This window comes from Triturus cristatus, chromosome 9 (assembly GCF_964204655.1).
Source record: "Triturus cristatus chromosome 9, aTriCri1.1, whole genome shotgun sequence".
Taxonomy (NCBI): domain Eukaryota; kingdom Metazoa; phylum Chordata; class Amphibia; order Caudata; family Salamandridae; genus Triturus; species Triturus cristatus.
The window spans coordinates 1,186,089,793-1,186,104,616 of NC_140592.1; the positions used below are offsets into that span (position 1 = coordinate 1,186,089,793).

Here is a 14,824-nt window from a genome sequence, read left to right on the forward strand (position 1 = left end):
AGCATGAGAGGAGCATTGGGATTTGCAGAAAGTGGTTGCCTGGGGCTCCATGAGGTGTGCCTTTGAGGTGACTCCAGAAGAATGAGGAAAATGCGGAGCGGAATGCGGGTAAGTACATTTTTTTAAGCATCTCTTTGCCCACCCCCCCCCCCACACTGTCTGGTCTGTCGGTCCCTCCCCCACCCCTTTAGTGTTGAGGGTCATGGCTCACCACTGCTAGCCTCTGGACAGGAACTCTTGCAAACCGACAAAAATCTGCCAATTATCACTCAGAAGTGGACATCGATCCAGCGAACCATCAACACAGCCAACATTCCAAATTGACAAAGGGGACTGATCACCGAGTGCATTAGAGATAAAGCCAAAGAAATAAAAATTTGCATATGGAATATCAACGGCCTGGCAAGTAAAAGACACGACCCTGAATTCCTACAGTATTTAAACTCATTTGACCTCCTGCTGCTCCAAGAAACCTGGGAGGAAGAACCGTTTGAAATCCAAGGATTCACATCATGCTTTCTCCCTGCCAGCAAAAACTCTACCTTCGGACGCAGATCAGGAGGCCTTGCCATTCTGGCATCCATAGCTACAATTGGAGCAATAAGAACCACAGAGTTTTATATAACCCCCCCAAGTGGAATCTTGACGGTAAAAATTCAGCTAACATTACAACAACATACTCAAGAGGTCATAATAATAAACACCTACATTCATCCAACACAAAAACGAAAGGCAGCAAATGAACTGATAAAGGTACTGCAAAAAATCTCCGAAGGAGACCTGTCCGACCAGATCATAGTCGGTGGTGACTTCAACATGTTCCTTATCAACACAGAATATGATAACAACATTCAGCAAGAACTTAGCACAGCGTGGGGTATTCCAAGACAAAGCATGGCTAAAATAGACAAATCAACAACTAACTCAAAAAAACTACTGCGACAACTAGAAGACCTCAACCTAAGGGCACTGAACGGGCGCTTTGCCGACGACAATCCACCGGCCCCCACGTTCCATTCCAATAAACATTCTTCCCACCTGGACTATACCTTTACATCCTTAAACATGTTTTCAATGATAACAACATTTAGGATAGGGGTTAACGACCTTAGCGATCACCTCCCCCAAGAAGTCTCTATAAAAGCAAGAGCATTACCTAACGTAGAGCCATACACCGGTCCTGAGATAGACACAACATCAAACTTAAGGCGACTTCGATGTAATTCCAACAACATCACTACAATAAGTTTTGAGGCAAAATCCTTATACACTCAAACAGTAAAGTGCCTAAACACACCATCAGAAGAATGGCAAAACTTCATTCAAAAAGTCGCAGTTAAATTATCAAAGGGATCGACAAAGAAGCTTTCAAACGGAAAGGGGAACCTAAACAAAACATCACTCTCTCCAGGAATGAAGATCCAAAAACGAATAATAAATCACACACTGAGGAAGATACGGAAAGATCCAGATAACAAAGACTTGCAAATAACCTTGTGGGAAGCCAAAAAATCCCTAAAACAGAAGAAATGGGAGAAACATAAAAATAAAAACGATCAACTATGGGCAAAATTATTCCACGAAGCGAATCAAAAAAACAGCTCTAAATTCTGGAGAATGATAAAAGAAATAAAAAACCCAGACCACCGTGGTATAGACTCAAACATCACAGAAGAAGTGTGGACAAACTATCTAGCTAGGCACTTCAATAGTGAGGATACAACTAAAGAGGTAGCGCCAAAGAATTTGAGAACGGACTACGTGGCGGAAGGATTAGGCTATCACCAAAGAGAAATAAACAACAAATGTAGTACCCCCCTCTTAAAAACGAACGATTCAAAGTCTGACGTTGACATCTTTTCAGACCCAGACCCACAGGTATCGACCATTGGGACAGACGACATCAGAAGACTAATAGCGAAAGGAAGACCAACTGGAGCCCCTGGACCCAATGGCTTACCATCAATGCTGTACAAAAACGACGTAGAGTTCTGGAGCGTTGCCCTAACACCGCTATTCAATTACGCAAAAACTACTCAGATACTACCAGAGTCATGGCACGGTTCAATAATTAGTCCAATTTATAAACACTAGAACAAAAAAGACCCAAAAAACTACCGCCTGATTGCGTTAATTGATGTTGAAGCTAAATACTTTGCAGGGAACATACTAGAGGAATTAACCTCATGGTCCACAGAAAACTCAGTAATCCCGAACACCCAAACCGGATTTCGTCAGGGTCAAGGAACAATCACAAACATCATGGCCCTGACTCTACTGATGGAATCAGCAAGAGAAAACAATAAACCTTTATATCTCTCTTTCATCGACTACACTGCTGCTTTCGATCATGTGGATTGCAACATGTTACGGCAAAAATTGGTCAAATGGGGTATACCTGATCATCTTTTAAATGTACTGATAGCACTACATTCTAACACCTGGATTAAAATCAAACTTGGCGCAGGCACACATCTTTCAAAACCAATAAAAACAACAAAGGGCCTTAAACAAGGCTGTGTCTTAGCACCAACGCTATTTAATCTCTTTCTAGCCGACCTACCGGGCGAACTAGATAAAAGCTTCTGCCACGCACCAAAGCTAGGGAAGACTACACTATCCAACCTGCTGTACGCAGACGACCTGGTGCTCATCAGCCAGACACCCATAGTTCTCCAGCACCTGCTAAATACCACCTACGCCTTCTCAAATAAACATGCTCTACAAATAAATTTTAATAAATCTAAGGCAATGGCAGTAAATTACAAAAAGAAAAGGGAATATAACTGCTACATAAATGGAGAACGAATGGAAAACGTAACAACCTACAAATACTTGGGCATAATACTGGACTCGAGGATCACCTTTAAACCTCAGCTGGACTCCTTGCGAGGCAAGGGAATGGCAACCTCCCTTGCCTTAAAATCCTTAAAAACTAAACTCCCAGATCTGACTTTTTTCCCGCTCCTCCAAGTACTTTGTGCAAAACTACTACCAACACTCACCTACGGGAGCGAACCTCTTCAAGGGAAAGATGGCCCCCTCCTGGACATAGTCATATCAAAATCCTACAGGCTCATCTTTAACCCCTTGTGTGCCCCGCCCTTTCCCCGCCCTGTGCCGGGCGTTGAATTAGCGGGCGGGGTTCATGACGAGATAGTCTCGTCATGGGCACAGCGCAACCGCGGCCCATGACGAGACTATCTCGTCATGGGCACTCAAGGGGTTAATCTGCCAAAACAAGTTTCCTCTGCACAAATACGACTGGAATTTGGCATCACGAAACAAACTCTAGAAAGACGGTGTGCATACGTCATTGCCTGGCACAAGATACGCAACGCCGATAAAGATTCCCTAAATTATAACATCTGGGAAGAGACTCTTCGGCATCAAAATTCATCAGCGAGGAAGTACTTAATTGACTCTCTCGAAGTGCTGGGCCTATCCAACTTGTGGGGCATTTCAACAGACCACGTGACGTTTAAAAAAACAGCCAAAAAAGCAGTTAGACTTATTTCCACAGTTGAAGATAAGGAGGCCCTGACAAAAAAAGCACACGGATGGATAATCCTCAATGACTACAGATCAATGCAACCACAGGCATACCTTAATGTTGGCATGAACTTAAGAAAGAAAGAAAAAAAATTAAAAATGCGCCTGGGCGTAATCCCTGTATATCCTCACTTACCGCCCTGTATAAGGAAAAATCTTCAATCACAATGCCGCCTGTGCAAAGCTGGAAAGGAAGACATTGTCCACGCAGTGTGTATTTGCCCCAGATTGAAAGACCTGAGATGCAAATTCTTGCGAGACTCCTTTAAAACTCACGGCATCCGGACATGTAGACAGGCAGTCAAACTCTGCTTTAATCCCAGCAAAACAAAATTAAATTGTCAGGTCGTAAAAAAATTTGATCTTGCTGGGGTCAGATACATGAGATACTGAGGACAGTTGATTTTAATAATGGTAAACTAGAATCTGAATTACACTGGCAAACTCACAGGACAGAGAGAACTTTTAAACATCTTCTGGTTAATTGTCCTTGCAATTTTTAATTTTCTTTTACAATGATTTTACTCGATTTGTAAAGATTTTAATTAATCATGTACAAATAAAATATTTACTTACTTACTTACTTACTTACTCACTGCTAGCCCCTTTATTTCGCTCTTTCAGGTTCCAGCTTTCCCCATTCCTCACGTTTTTTCATCTTTTCCTTCTTCCTCATTCCCCACCTTGTGTACTTTTCCCTGTCTTGTTCTAGGTCAAAGTCTGATAAGGATAAACAGGTGCTGGTCCCCAAAAAGGAGTGCCTGTGGGTGCCACCTGTAACCACCACCTCAAATTAAGCCCTGACCTTTCTGCCATCCAAGTGGTCAGCCAGGAGCATTGCTTCCAACGTAATGAAAGGTAGCAACCCGCAAGGTATATTCGACTCTGAGCTCCACTTCGTTCCTACAGTCAATGCCCTGGTCAAGGACATCAAATTGCATTTCTCCCATCTCAGGAGAACTTTTCCGCTCCACCGTTCTTACCACCAGGTGGGGTGAGTGAGAGTGCTTCTGATGGCTCACTTATACCTTTGTAACTTTGTTTACACCTGGCGCCCATTGGAATGTATCAGCAGTCTTCAAACAAGGCTCCAAAACCTATCAACCATAATGTGTTTGAGCCTGTGGTGGCACGGTCAGATAAAACCAGCCTTGAATATACCCCACGTGCTCCCAGTAGAGGCCATAATAAAGTGTAGGTCCCTTATCCCATGTACAAGGCTGTCAGGGGCAGAGACCAAGAGAATCTGCAAAACTGCCCATCGACCACCTGTCCAGGAGAGACCTCTGCTCCGCTATGGTGATATCTGAACAAGCCGCGAGATGTAACAAACTGGAGGAAGGTCTCAGGGGTGCAGGAATCCAGACTTTCACACTGGGGAACATGCTGAACTCAACGCTCAGGGTGCAACCAACTTACAGCTTTTTTCACAGAGGTCTGAAAACTGATCTTGTGAACCTTCAACAAACCCCAGACCTCTGGAGTTTGTGAATGAAGAAAATTTGGACTTCTCGCCCCCCCCCTGTTCACCGACTTGTGTCTCTCTCCCCTCGCCCCCTCGCCTGTGGTTCACCTAACACTCTCAAGTAACCACAGGGAGAAAGACAATGCTAGGTAAAACTCTATACATTTTTAAAATATTTTTTACCTATCAATAGAACTCCCAAAATGCAATAATTTGTTACATGAAAGTCGAGTACAGGAAAAGAGGTGCCCGGCCTACTTGACGCAGCAGTCTGGAAATGCTGCAGAATTTAATCACATGTACGTACCAACTCACTGGGTATTAAATGAATTCTGTTATCTGATGTCTCCGTATCTCCAGGGCACCAATTTTCCACCACAGGACTTTCCTTTTCCTTTTCTAGGTACACAATATGGAGCAGTAAAACCGAGCTTGGACAGCAGCTCCTAAAATTCACTGATTTGTTAACTGAAAGGCCAGAACTGGAAACATAGGGCCTGATTCACAAACTCCACTTTGTGGTGCTCCTCCAAAACATACTACAAAGTGCTATTCACTTTTAAGTTAGTTTACTAATTTTCGGTATTCACAAACTGCACGTTGCAGTAACTTACACTTTTCGAGTAACTTACTCTTTTGTAGTAAGTCCCTACCTCCATTATTTTCTATGGGAGGGTGGTGCAGTACCAGTGGTTGGCCATGTGTGGTGCTGAACTTAGTGCAAAGGTGTAAGTTACTATAAAAGTGTAAGTTACTATAAAAATGCAGTTTGTGAATACCGAAAAGTAGTAAAGTTACTCAAAAGTGTATGTTACCTTTGTGAATCGAGCCCCTGCTTCAGTGAGATGAAGTGATCAAGTCACACACTGCCAATTCTGGACTAGTCCCCTCCATCCATCTTGGACCTCTCTGGACTGACTGAGTTTTATGATTTCCTAAACCGACAAGGCTCGCGGACAGTTGGTAAAGGCGCAATGAATGGCAGCTGTTTCCAATAAAACGCTTCTTATGCGGCTCAAGCGTGGCGTGAGGAGGCCGGGCGATGAGTGCCGGCTCTGCGTTTGATGCCTTCATGTTGGCAAATGGACATTTTTCCCGCCTTCCTGGCAGGCGGGAATGTGTGTGAAGTTAAGTCAGCGTGGCGGCGCGGTTTGGGAGTGCTTGAACTGAAAGCAGCTACAGTCACGAGCCCTTAATTACTGTCTCAAGAATGTGCTCTCGCCGGCTGAGAAAAGTCCCATGCTTAAAGGGGCTTCTCATGCCTTTTTCCCCAACATAAATCTTTTTTTTTTCTTTTTTGTAGCTGTACTATTAGATTTTTTACTTCTGGCATTGATATGACTAATGCTTCCTTTGCATGGCATAACAAATCGATTACGCTCCCAGTGCTTAATTTGTAAAAGAATGAGAGCCGGTGCTAAAGCTCTGCTCAGAAGCCCATGGCTGGCGCTATTCCATTCCCGCACGCGGAATACCACAGCTGCCTCGCCTTGAATCCACCACATGCCTCTTTAATCCACTGCCCCGACCCCTTTATCTCACTCTTGGGCGTTCCTGCTTGTTCCCTTTGTGACGCTTTTCACGCCTTTCTCTTCCTCCTTCTCTCCTCTTTTTTTTTTCTCTCTTGTTGGAAAATGTCTAAAGAAAAAAAATAAGGTCCATACCCAAAAAATGAGTGCCAGTGGCCACCACCGGCCCAAATTAAGCACTGTTAGATGTGCTGAAAGATGTGGCAGGAGACTGATTAGAAGGGACAGTGGGTCAGAGGTCAACACCACCTGGAGGAAAATCCAGTTTACCAGTTACAAATGGTTTCTGCGGAGCCCAGTTACTGGCATTTTGGTGTTTGGCCATCCAGTCCTCCTGAACTGAATGCACATCGTGGTATTTACTCAGCTGGATCCAAGGTAAACCCTGTCCAGGGTCAAAGGCAAACACATTTAGAGTGATTCCCAGAGGCAGGAAGAGGTGCTAGGCCCTGCTGTGGTGAGCTTTCCGCTTAATTCAAGTTGTGCACTGCCGCTGGTGATTGGCGTCAGTTGTACGTTTCAGGTTCCTTTGCTCTGTCTAATTAATACAAAATTCTGTATTCTGGAGCAGTTCTGCAGTCTAGTGCGCTAGGAATGATTTCAGTTGACCCCTTTGTTACTAGCTATTGTTGTTAGGTGCATCAGTACAATTTGTTCAATACAATACAACTCCTAGAGCACACCAGGTGCTTTGATTTTAGGCATTTGCATGGCAGCCATGTTGAAACCCCCTTCAATGTTTGAATCCCAGTACCAACTGTGCATGGGAGGAAATGTGTCTTGAACGATCACACCTGGTAGCTCTACATGAAAAAGTAACTTTCAGTTGTGTTGTTCGGTAAGGTAGATCGGCTGGCATTTACTTTTTTATTCTTTATTTAACAGCATAACTTATTGAACAGAAATGTTTTGCAAGTGAATAATAATGGTGCATAGCATATCAGGCAGGTAGGTAGTTACCCCACAAAAATCTGATAGTATGTAATGGAAGTAAATAGCACTGTTTTACAGTATGAATAGAGAATCATGAATGTAAAAAAAAAAGAAAATTGAAATTTACATTCATAAGATGTGAAAAATTGTAAACTTCCAAATGAGAGCAGACAACAGCTATTCACATCTACGTATTTACACTTTTTAGAAGAATGTGAGATGTTAGAATTACATTTTATTTCCTGTGCCAGGAAATTACCCTTCGGAACTGTCGTTATTCCTGAATGCAAGGGCTCGCCCTGGCGACTGGAAGAGGTGACTTCCAGTAGAAGCATCTAGCAGTTAGAAGGACCAGCATCTACATAAAGCACAGGAAGGCTGGGGTGAAGCTAGAAGATGCTGACTGGCAGACCAGATGTCACAGGTATGGACACAGAGTGCCAGGGTGATAGAAAACTAGTCAAGTGCGGAGTCATGAGCAAGTTTAAGGACAAGCATTGCTGGTAACTTGTTAAGGGCTCTGTTTTGTGTGTGGAGAGCCAGCCGGTCTGATGACAATAGGAAAAGGCGGGAATGTGCCTGCGGAGATGGGAATTGCCCACGTGGCAAAGTTTAAGACCTAGGCATAAGGGGCAATGGAGTAGTGAGAGAGGCCCACAGGCAAACCTTTGTAAAATATCCAATTTAGTAAGAACTTGTGACTTTATCAATGCTTTGGAGTTGTGGAAAGAGAAGGATGGGCAGATTGCTCATAAATCTAGTACCTGGCACTGACCTGAAGAAGCAGTCACAGTTAGGAAGAATTCCCCCGCAAGGGTAGGACTAAAAAGAAGACTTAGATTTCATTCAGAGGGAACAAATATCAGAATGTCAGGTGGCATCTGTCTCTTGAAAGAGTCCTGCATGAGAAATTGTAATGGTATTGACTGAGGATTGGCCGTGAGACAACCAGGGGTGCATCTCTTTAGGAGGGACCAGGAAGGTGGCGAAGACAGAAACATCTGGAAGTCATCAGCATGAAGACGGTACGAGAAACAGGACGAGAACATTATTTCATCGAGGGGATGGTGCACATAGGGAGCAGGAGTGGACCAATACATGTGCCTTCAGGGGCAGCACAGTGTGCATGTCCCATAAAGTGCCAAGCAGCGAAAACGGTGGTTCAGAGATACAAGAGGAGGAGCAACCGGGGGCAAAGCAGGTGATGCTGGGGGTTGGTGGGGGGAGAGGGGAGGAGCAAAGGAGAGTAGGGTAATCACCCGAGGCAGACCGATCAAAGAAGATTGCATATTGTGGTGGCTTGATGCAATAGTTATATAAGTGAGTCGAGTGGAGTGATTGGAATTCTGACACAGAAGATGAGCAGGTCATTAAAGGAAAGATACAGAGTAAGGGAGTTTCATTAAAAAGAAGGCATTTCAGTAATTATAGAAAAAAGAGGTCAAAGATACTGGATGGTACTTAGTGAAGAAGATTGTGTTCACATTTTTTTTAGTTGAGGTATTACCACTGCAGATTCAACACACAGTGGTGGGTGCCTGGTATGAGGTAGTATTTGAGGCAAAGGAGAACATTAGAGGAGAGATCATGTGGTTTGAGGGCACATGACCATGAAGAGTCAGAGGGATTGGCTAGGGATGGTCATGTCCAAGATCAAAGCAGAGTGAGTAGGGAGCAGAGAGAGTGTAGGGGGGTGTAGATGGAGCAGCCAGTGGTACAGTGAGGGTTCTCGAACAGCAGGGATTTTAAATGAGATGACGATTGAAAGCCATTCACCAAGAGTGACGGATGTGAGATCAGAGTGCGTGATTGTGAGGATCGGTGCGCAAGTTGCTTAGGGTGTGGTCGACGTCACCTGATGAGTCTTTGGAAGCAGCTAGTCTTCTTGTTTATGAAGTGATGGACAGGATTGAGACTGCCACTTAGGCATATACTCGGTGAAGTGAGGACCGACACAAGAATGGTGATGCAGATCCGCCCCAGAATATACGGCCCACCTTCCCTACTGGAGGGGCTTCTGCCTCCATCCCAGATGGAACTGGTTGGTTGCTTGTGTAGGATGAGTTGGAGAAAAGGCATCATTTGTGGTGCATCCTCAGGCAGTGGAGGTGCTGAAATGAGCATCAGATCTGTGTAATATGTTGGAAAGTTGGCCACGCAGTGCACGTCTTGTGAAGAGGACTGACATCAATGGAGTAAGAATGAGGGCCAGGAAGGATTAATTAGAGTGACTGAGATCACTGGTAACTGATCAGCGCATTAACCCGCATGAGAGTGGCTTGTCTTCCAGAAACAAGCCTTTGCCAATTTCACGGTAACTCTCAGGTCATTTATCTGCCAACGCTGGTGGTGCTTAGAAGCCGGCTGGCGGCCAGTGTCTGATATACAGGGACAGGCAGACATTTACATTACAGACCTTGGGCGCAATCCAACCTTCAGAGGTTACAGAACCGCAAGGGTCCGACTCGGTAGCTGGAAAATGAATTTAGTTGTAAAAAAAAAAAAAATGTGCATGAAGAGTCGAGGTGGAATAAAGGGTTTACTGTTAGAAAGTACCCACCTCCCTCCTCCCCCACAGTTTCTTGGTAAAGGCTGCTAATATATATGAATGTTTTATTACCTTGTCTTTTAAGTACGGTGATGTGATGCGGTGCGTCACACCAATATCCGTAGCTCACTGGACCTCACGTCACCTCCGCTCTAGGAATAGCACAGTCTCTGAAGCTCGGATGCTTCAGTTCAAGGTTTCCACTTCCGGTTCTCCCAGTGGCTTCAGCCAAGGGCCAGACTCTCTCCAGCAGGAGCTAACAAACATGCCTCAGCCTGTTCAGATCACTCTAGAAGAGGAAAGCGGGAGATTAAAAAATAATAATCTGGAGGATACAGGCAAAATAAAGCCATTTCTGGCTTGCAAAAAGTCAGGGGTCCCCGACTGAATCTGGTCTGTTGGCATGTATGCAATCTGAATGTCAGGCAGATAAACAAATAACATGGGCGTTGAGTCAATAACATGCAAACGGTAGTAGAAATGACACCATGCGCTCTTTGACCCCTTGAAGACATCATGGCTGTCCCTCCCCTCGACCCTCAACATATTTTCTGCTGGTGGGCTAGTGGCAAGGGGTCTGAACTACAGAAATTAAGGATAGTCTTGCAGTCCTGATCACTTTATGTTCAGGTGACTATTAATGCCCTCCCTCCACCCACATGACCCTGCCCCTAATCCACCCTCCCCCAAACCCCCTCCCCACCGAGGTAAGGGTCAGCAAGTGCTGACAGTCAGAGGTTCACCAAAGGACATACCAAGGGGAGTGACTTTTGCTATTCCTGGCTACCCCTGATTGATGTCCATGAAAAACAAAGCAACAGAACTCCATGGATTAGGACTCTTGATCGATTCAGCTCATGTTTTTAATACGTTTATTATATGTCACATATTAATCTTTAATGTATAGGTTTCTGGGAAAACAACAGGTATAGATTGTTTATTATTCCAGAGGGCTGAGTGTGTGTGGCCACGTTATTATCACATGCCAGTCACAACACAGCCCTTGTGGTCCCTTGAGACTGATACAAACACCTTTCTCCTCTCCATCCCCTCAGCATGAATAAGCTCTGACACCAGAGAGGGCCTGACAAGCCCCTTCTCCAGCCTGAACAATTCCTTCTGTTTTCACACTGGTGGCTTGCATAGATGCTCCATAGTCTAATCTGGGAGGCCTTCTCCTGTCCTCTATCCCTGAATGTGAAGCCAGGGTGTATCCTTATAAAGGCCCATTCACAAATAATACAAAGGGGCCAGAAGTATGGGTATCAGGGTGCAGCACCCCCAAAATCTATGTCGGAGCTTGGAAGATGAATGAGCAATAAAAATGTCTTCACATTTTGTTTTTATTTTCTCACATTTGCTGTGAGTTCAAAGGCAGAGGTCAGGCGTTAGGCTGTGTCTTCAGTCATGGAGACTGGTGTGTATTCTTTGCCTGACTGCAAGGTAAGAGGATTTTGTAAAGTGAACAATGTGACAATCTTGCTTGGGAGCAGGGAGTATGGAGGGAAAAGATACAGGATGTCAGTTTAGGTTTTTTTTTTAACACACCACAACGTTTAAATACCTGTAAATGAACTGGTCAAATATTTCAAAACATAGAAGCAGTTAGGGAAGCACATATGAAGTGCATTATTTTTACAAGTCTGAAGTGTGATGGAGGCAAAGATTTCAATAGGATCAAAACAAATCAATGCAATTGATTTGCTGATGTGCAAATGATAAATATTTACTGAAAACCGACTTCCACAGACATAGCTTGAGAGCAGGATTGGACTGGCCTATATGGCAGTCAGGCACTGCCAGATGGACTGGTTTGACAGGTAAGTGTGTGGGCTGTTTTTTAGCTCTTTGTGGGCCTGTTTTATGGTCTGCTGGGCAGGTTGCAACTGTAAATCTCCCTGATATGAAAACAAACATTGCTCCAAGCAATCTCAAATCCATGCAGTCTTCCATACCTTGTAAAACGCTTATACAGTGTGTCTGTACACATTCAAAACCGCCCAAATTTGCAAAAATGGGCCACTTGTTTAGCTATTTAATTCAATAAAGGCGGCCACTTTTATTATGGTGCCTGGGCCTATTTTCTCTCTCAGTCTGACCCTATTTCTGTTCTATATAATCTTATCAGTAATACTGCATGTCTATGCAAACTAAGCACCCATTTTAATGGAAAATGTACTGTCGGTAAATGACAGTAACCTACCACACCATGGTTTAATAATATATTTATGACCGTATTTTAAAACAAGCATTTGCAATGCAATAGTTCTCGCATTTACGCAAGCCCTATTGCATTGCAAATGGTAGGCATCACGGACAACGGGAGGGAGGGCGCCGAGGGGGGGGGGAGAAGTCAGCGGCAACCGGAGGTAGTCATGGACAACAGTGGAGGAGAAGGCACAGACTATGGGAGGGAAGGTGGGGGGGAGGCACAACAAAGGGACGGAGGAGGGAGTGAAGAAGGCACCAAAGCATGTCGTGCCTGCAGTAGGAGAACCTGATTAAAGGAAATAGTGCTCCCAGTCTAAATAACACGTACTGTGTAACAGCCGAAGTAAAGGGGCCAGTCGCTATGAGAGGAGACAAACGAAGAGGAGGCGGTAATAAGGATGAACTAACAAGCATATTGGTGAATCAGAAGCCAGCATTTAGGATGGACAATGACACAAGCCAATGGCAAATATGGGTGGAAAGTGAGCGGGACTTCTATTCACTACTCCTCTACAATAAGTCTCACAATGCAGCGCATGCGCGTTGCCTCCAGGCTTGACCTAAATATACACCACTGATTACATACCACACCCTTACCAATCTCCTGTTAAATGGGCTTTGCTCATTTGCTACACTTGTTCTTTGTGTGACGTTTAGATTTTCCACATTCTCTAGGACTTCATTGATATAACATTAATGGCAGTACCCCCACTTTGAAAATTATTCCAGCACCACTGAAAGGATCTTGAGGTGAGGAGTGTGAGAGTGAAGGGATTCTGGCACCAGGGCATTGGACGATAGTAAAGACATTTATTTTCAGCATGTACTAATTGGAACTAATGAGATATTGGTGTGAAGGTGTCAGTGCCCTATCCATTCCAATTTTTTTAGAAAATTGCCGCTAATTTTGGCTGCTCTGCTGTACAATGAGGACGTGCAAAGTTACAAAGTTGGCTTCCATTAACTACATGAATATATGCATATACATATATCAATCCAACGCCGAATACTTCATCAAAAACAGCATACTGTGGACTCACAACTCTTTGCAGAAAGTGTTTATTCACCCAGGTGGCTCTAACAAACTCTTTTTTTTTTTTTCTTTGCAGAAAGTGTTTATTCACCCAGGTGGCTCTAACAAACTCTACGCGTTTCGGGGACAATCCCTTTGATCACGAGTGAAGTCTTCAGTGTTGGTTCCAATTTAAATACACAAATCATGTGACTGATGAACATAATCGACAGACTTTCAAGTTACATTCACATCAAACAAATGAAAATACTTTCTTTACCCAAGCAATTATTTCAAAACATTTTAAAAAATGTTATTGATATATCTAACTGCAATTTTGGAAGAATGAATAGAAAAAATAAACTAAAATAAAAAACTGGAGAAAGAATGCCACATTTGTGTTCGGCTCAATGGCTTCAATAAAACTTTATCAATCATAGACACATTTCTATGAAATGATCTTATTTTTATAATCCAGTTTTACTCCTCATATTATTATACCAAACCTCTTTTAATTCTCGAATTGATCAAGACCAATCATATTGTCACAGTGGACAGAGGTTCTCAAATTGTTGGATATATCTTTCATATAAATCAAAAATCCACCAGGATTCAATTTACGTATCATTATGATACTCAAATTATTGGGTTTATGCATAAATTTAAATTCTAATCATGTGTGTCAGTGCACTCTTAGTTTCATAAATTGTTTTGTTAAACAACATGTATTATTGACAAACCATCAATGAAAATAACCAACAGCAAAATAATAAACGAAAAGAGGATAAAAAATATATTATAGCTCAATTGTCTTCTTCTTCCATATTGCAGTTTTACAGACTTTCTAAAGGAAAAGGGAAAAGAAAGAAAAAGAGATGAATATGACCATCAACATTTTACGTCCATGTCAATAATTAAAAATTCATAAATAACACTAGACAAACAAATCAAATCACGTTGCTGCAGCAGTTACTAAATAATTAATCTTTTAAAAGAGAAACAAACTTAATTCTTTCAAATTAAACTAATATATGCGTCTTTGTTTAATCGATTTTTTGTAAGTTTCTTATGGTCATGATCTCATTGGTGTTCTCTTTATACATGTAATTCACAAAAGTACATTGTCGACATCTACCTATGCTCAGCCTAGATGGACCGACAGCTCTTCATCGCAGTTGTGCCCTCCAGGGGCCATAGTTTGATATTGTATGATGAGCGTTGATTCAAGACGTCTCAGTTCTTGAATTCGATTGCCCCCTCTAATGCTTATATCAATCGAATCTAAGACACAAAAGCTTAAGAGATTTTCATTTTGGTTATGCCGTTCTTGATAGTGTCTTGCAACTGGATAATGTCTATCTCCATTTTTTATAGCTCTCAGGTGTTCCAAAACCCGTTTTTTTGCCTTATGCAATGTGCTGCCAATGTATGTTTTATCGCAGGGACAATTTAGAGCATAAACAGCATATTCTGTGTTGCATGAGACATGCTTTCTGATTTCGTAAGGTTTTATTGTGGTAGAGAATTTGTATTCTTTACAATTTTTACTGTTCTTACATGCTTTGCATTTTCGG

At 43.0% G+C, this 14,824-nt stretch overlaps 1 long non-coding RNA gene across 3 annotated transcripts in view; it reads right to left on the reverse strand.

Annotated features, from left to right (window-relative positions):
• LOC146799598 (uncharacterized) overlaps nucleotides 1-14,824 on the reverse strand; it is a 98,983-nt gene that overhangs the window by 18,645 nt on the left and 65,514 nt on the right. For 2 of the 3 annotated variants that reach the window (XR_014968952.1, XR_014968950.1), the window contains one exon: nucleotides 12,246-14,094. This is a non-coding gene — a long non-coding RNA (uncharacterized LOC146799598). Of the gene's footprint in view, nucleotides 1-10,099; nucleotides 10,317-12,245; nucleotides 14,095-14,824 lie in introns of those variants that run through there. The other variant, XR_014968951.1, reaches the window with a different exon arrangement.